Source organism: Nicotiana tabacum, chromosome 1 (assembly GCF_000715075.1).
Source record: "Nicotiana tabacum cultivar K326 chromosome 1, ASM71507v2, whole genome shotgun sequence".
Classification (NCBI taxonomy): domain Eukaryota; kingdom Viridiplantae; phylum Streptophyta; class Magnoliopsida; order Solanales; family Solanaceae; genus Nicotiana; species Nicotiana tabacum.
This window is the reverse complement of record NC_134080.1, coordinates 2,667,444-2,673,443: the sequence shown is the minus strand read 5'-3', so window position 1 is coordinate 2,673,443 and position 6,000 is coordinate 2,667,444.

The following is a 6,000-nucleotide window of genomic DNA, read 5'->3' as shown; positions in this document are numbered from 1 at the left end:
TGGGATTATACTGGGTTGTTGTTGTTGTTGTTGAACTTTAACTTCAATATCGTGTGATTAACACTTTAATGAAATTTGATCCACCACTAACCACAAACTCCTAATTTAAACATTCAAGATTTTGCAATCACAGTTATTTTTCGCACGTTTATTTTCTTCTTTTAGCAAATAAAATTAATGATGAGTGTTTACAACTTACTAGTTGGAACCAGTAAACATTTATTCTGGACCGCGAATTTAGTGGGGGCCAAGTTCGGGTCCAATCGAGAAAAAGGAGAATAGAAGAGAGACTACATTTTCTATTTATTTTTGGGAATCTTTCATAAATGTCCTGAAAAAGTCTAACTTACCAACATTTAGTCATTAATCATAGATTTATCAAAACTAGTTGAATATATATAAAAATTAAAAATTCAAAGAAATAAGATTCTTTCTTTTCAAGTATCATACACAAAGATCTTCTTCTATATTTTCAAACGTGATTAGCAACATTAAATGAAAGACGGAAAGAAAATTTTATGGACGAGATAGCAAATAAAGTGATGAAATACAAAAAATAATATATAGAAGATTCCAAAAATCTAAGCGAAAAAATGAACTTTTTTCAATGAGTATGGTTGAGATTCATTGAAAATATATAGATGAATCAGTCTACAAAATTTAAGGAAGATTGGAGGTAATTTTGACTGATTTGCTATCAAAATACATAGTTAAAATCGAGTTCGAAGAATTCTTCTGCGACACATGTATTACGCATGCATCTCACACGCAGGTAAACATAGATATACATGTGATACACATTTGATACATAAGTGATACACAATGTGATACACATAATTTTTTTCGTGTTCATCTTCTACATCTAATTTTCAATTCAAACCACCTCAAAACTCTACCAAATCATCCCAAAACTGAGATTCAAGCTCCTTAAGGTGTACTCAATCTATTCTAATAACACTCACTCAAAATAAAGCAAAATTTTGACTTTTTATTTTGCTAATATTAATAATATTTTATAAATTGGCCAGTTTTTGTAATAAACTACTTATAAATGGACATAGCTCATATTTTTTATTTAATTTTTTTTTTGGGGGGGTGGGGGGAGAATAATCTTGAATATCTCATGGGTGGAGCACATCCGTTAAGTACTCCGATGGTTGTTCGATCACTTGATATGAATAAGGATCCGTTCCGACCTCAAGAAAAGAATGAAGATCTTCTTGGTCTTGAAGTACCATATCTTAATGCAATTGGTGCACTAATATATCTTGCTAATACTAAAAGGCCTGACATAAATTTTTCAATTTGTCTCAACAAGATTAGCCCTGTTTCTACAATGAGACATTGAATGAAATCAAACACACATTGTGATATTAAGAAAGTACTACCGATATGAGCTTATTTTATAAAAACGATTGTAGTTTCGATCTCGTATGTCGATGATGGGTATTTATCTTATCCACACAAGGCTCGATTTCAAACATGCTATGTGTTTACATGTGTAGGCACAATCTTATCTTGGTAATCCACTAAGCAACTAATCATGGCTACTTCATCTAATCATGATGAGATAACTATTATTCATGAAACAAGTTAAGAATGTGTGTGGTTGAGGTCAATAATACATCTTATTCGAGAAAAATACGGTTTGAAGTGTGACAAACTACCCACAACTTTATATGAGACAATACAACATGCATAGCCCAATTGAAGGGAGGATTCATAAAAGGAGATATGATAAAGTACATTTCACAAAAGTTATTTTTCACACATGGTCTTCAAATGAATGGTGGTATTAATGTGAAACAGATTCATTCAAGTGATAATATGGTTGATTTGTTCACCAAATATCTACCGACGTCAACCTTCAAGAAGCCAATGTACAAGATTAGGATGTGAAGGCTCAAAGATGCGCATTGATGCTCTCATCAGGGAGAGTTAATACGCGTTGTACTCTTTTTCCCTTATATGGTTTTGTCCTATTTCTAAATATGTGTACTTTTTTCCTTCACTAGAACTTTTTTCTACTGAGTTTTATTTTAGTTAGTATTTTTAACGAGGCACATTATCTGTTGAATAGACATTCAAGGGGGAGTGTTATAAATAAAATTGTATTGTAGGTGATTGTCTATCTTTTAAATAGTTTGTTGCTCTGTGGTTGAGTCACTTTTCCCCTGTAAATAGAAGGATTTTATCCTATTGTAAATTATCTCTCAAAATCAATAGAATTCTCTCTCTTTATTTGTAATATTCTTCTTTTCTTTAATGTTGTTTTTCAAGATCTTTATTTTCGAAAGTTTTATAAAGGGAGAATGGTCACATTTGCCCCTATATTATGCAAGAAGTTCAAATTTGCCTTTTGTTTAAAAACTAGAATAACCTACCCAGTATAACTCCACATAGTAGGATTTGAGATAACGTATACGCAAATCTTACATTTATTTTGTGGAGATAGAGAGGTTATTTCAATAGATCTTTGGCTCAGAAAAGCATAAGTACAACATTAATGAAAAGAAAAACAAGAAGGGATAACAACGAGAAGCTTGTATAAGCAGCATAAATAACAACAAGATCGTATATTGACCGTACTAGTAAAAATGACAGGTAGTCATAGAAACCTAATACCAATAAAGTAAGAGAGTACGTACTAATACTACCGGTATGAATAAGGAAAACGCTAGACTACCTAACCTACCACTCTAATCCTTGACCTCCACACCTTTCTATCAAGGGCCATATCTCCGTTCAGCTGGAGATATGCCATGTCTTGTCTGATTACCTCTCTCCAATACTTCTTTGGCCTACACTCTACCTCTTTTTAGGCCCTCCTATGCCAACCTCTCACTAGGGGTGTCAATGGTTCGGTTCGGCCGGTTATTTTATAAAATTTGTACCACAACAATTTTTCTGTTATTCTATTATGTATAACCAAAATTAAACTTTTTGAAACCGTCCCAATCATATCGGTTTCTCTTCGGTATCGGTACGGTTCGGTTAATTTTCGGTATTTTTTTAATATCATGTAAAATTCACCAGTAGACGTAGAATGCAATAACATACACGTTCTTTTATAGGACTTAACAAAACTTTATAGACATTTTTACTGTTTAAAGGATGATGAATTAAAAAAAGAAAAGAAAGATGGCTAGAGTATAGATCCATCAGCTATACTTCAACAACGTAAAAGAAATCAAATAAAGACAAAGAAAATATAAATCATACTAGTTGAAAGATATACCAAGTTGAGACTCAAGAATAAAGTCTATAGAAGATTAAATATTCAAAAAAATAAATCTGAATTATATGAAAGGAAACATATTCAATACTACATTGTAGTTTGCTACTCATAATCGCTAGAATACTTTGTGTCTTGCTAATAAAGATACTTGAAATACTTAGTTTAAGTAGAAGTAGCATAATAGGTTTTAGGAATTAGTATTTTGAATTTAATTACTTGTTGGCTTGTAATAATTTTCATAATTCCAAGGCCCAAAGAGAATTTAATGCATTATTATTTTTAAAGTTACTAAATAAATATATTTTCCACATATAAAATTTATTCAGTACGGTTCGGTATTTTTATAAAATAAAAAATCTACCCTAATTATCGGTGCAATTATAGATTTATATAAAAACCTACGATTTCTTAAAAAGAAACCTAAAAATCAGTTCGGTTCGGTGCGGTACAGTTCGGTCGGTTTAGTCGGTTTTCGAATATCCATTGACACCCCTATCTTTCACACCTCCTCACCGGGGCATTTGTGCTTGTCCTCCTCACATGTCCTAATCATCTAAGTCCCGCTTCCCGTATCATGTCTTTAATAGGGGCCACATATATATTGTCGCGAATAACTTCATTCTTAATCCTATCTAACCCGGTGTGCCATTGTATCCATCTCAACATCCTCAACTCTGCTACCTTCATCTTCTAGACATGTTTGCTCTTGAATGGGCAACACTCAGACTCATACAACATAGTCGGTCTGACCATCATTATGTAAAACTTACCTTTAAGTTTTGATGGTATCTCTTACTACACAAAACACCGAAAGCACTTGATTTAAGGATAAGGGTAAAATTGACCCGTTTTAATAACGACAAGGGTATGTTTAACCTCAATTATTAATTGAGGTATCTGTCTCATTTTGCATAGTTTAAAGTAATTTTGACCCTTTTCCCTTTAATATTATTACTAGTTTCTGAACACGTGCGTTGTACGTGCATTCCGTATCAAATAGCGCAAACTATAAAAATCATATTGTAGTGTAACAATAAAAAATTTGAAGTAGAAAAGTGCAAGTCGAAATTGATGAACATGTCTATTAGAATGACTACATTATAACATTGCGTAGATATTATTGAAAAGTATTTTTGAGTTGTAAACAAAAATTAAAGAAAAAAATAAAATTGTCTAATATCGGATATGATTGTTACTTTCTTGCCCTGCCCATTCCCAACTCAAAAATGAATTATCCTTACCTTTTGTTTGATTTAGAAGTTGAGACAAAATAGTGTAATGTACTAACTCGTATTCATATTGTTCGTAACGTTATTTTATTCATTTTATGACCTACTTCTACGAGGAAACAACATGAAAAGTCAAGCTTTAACGTTGCAAGCTTGCACAATCTAAGAAGATGGAATTTTAATATCTTTAATATGAGAAATATCACAGTTATGGCGGATTTGAATAATATCTTTTAGCTTCTTCCACTCGAAAATATTAATGCAAATAAAGTGTAATTCCTGAAAATTAATAATCTCAAGGACTTTTAATAATTTAACTTTTATACTATTGGGCTTTTCTGCTCTTAAGAAAAAGGAATTTTTACACCCTATAGAAAACCTTAGTACCCTATTTATTTTAAATAAATACCATTTTAAAATATTACATCCTATAGATACCTTTTATACTTTATAGCCAAATATCTAATTATAGTTACATCCTACATTTAAGGCACTATATATGCTAAATAATATTTCTCTCTCTCTTTTTTAGTCTTTTCTCTCACATAATCACAGTAAAATTGACTAATCACGTTCTCTCTCTTTTTGCATACACTTTACTCTTTCTCCCTCAACCCACGATTCATACCTCTCCTCCCACCCAAATTCTCTAGTTCTCCTCATTATCACTCCATTACAATCGCCTAGGGTAAGTTTAGTTCGTTGATTTTGATAGACGAAGAGCAATTGGTTCAACTGTAGCGGCTCGAGTCTGCTTGGCAGTGGTCGTTGAAGTAGGGTTCATAGCTTTTGCGTAATTCATGGCTTCGTTTGTGGGATTTGAGGGTTGGAGATTGTTTGTAGTTGTTGTAGGAGGTTGGGCAGATGTGTTAAGGGGCTGACCAGCCGGAATTAATGGCTGGCCGCCGGCCGGCCAAGCCATCAGGCTGCTACTCTCTCTAGATCGCCCAAATCACCTATTTGTATTCAGTTGTATTCGAATGTATATTTCAGTTGTATTCACATGTATTTAGTAGCATTAATTCATATATTTTAGATGTATTAAAAAGTTATGTGTATTCTCTTGTATTCAGTTTTAATCAGTTGTATTTAACTATTTTATTCAGCAGAAGTTAGTTGTATTTTGTTACATTCAAGAGTTTTATTCAGCTGTATTCAGTTGTATTTTGTTGTATTCAAGTGTTTTATTCAGATGAATTAAGTTGTATTTTGTTGTATTCAACTGTATACAGTTCTATTCAACTGTATTATTCATATGTATTTCTCTTTATTCAGCTATAATCTTTATTACGTATCTTTCAAATACAGATTAATGAGGGATTGTTTTAGTTCGTTGAGTTAAATTAGGAGAATATCATGTGATTTGATTTCCTTAGTTCGTGGAGTTAAATTAGGAGTGATTTGATTTCCTTAGTTCGTGGAGTTAAATTAGGAGAATATCATGTGATTTGATTTCCTTCCATTTTTAACCAGTTTAACCTTCTGTATTTAACGTTAATGCCATAAAATACAACAGCTAATTACATAAAATAC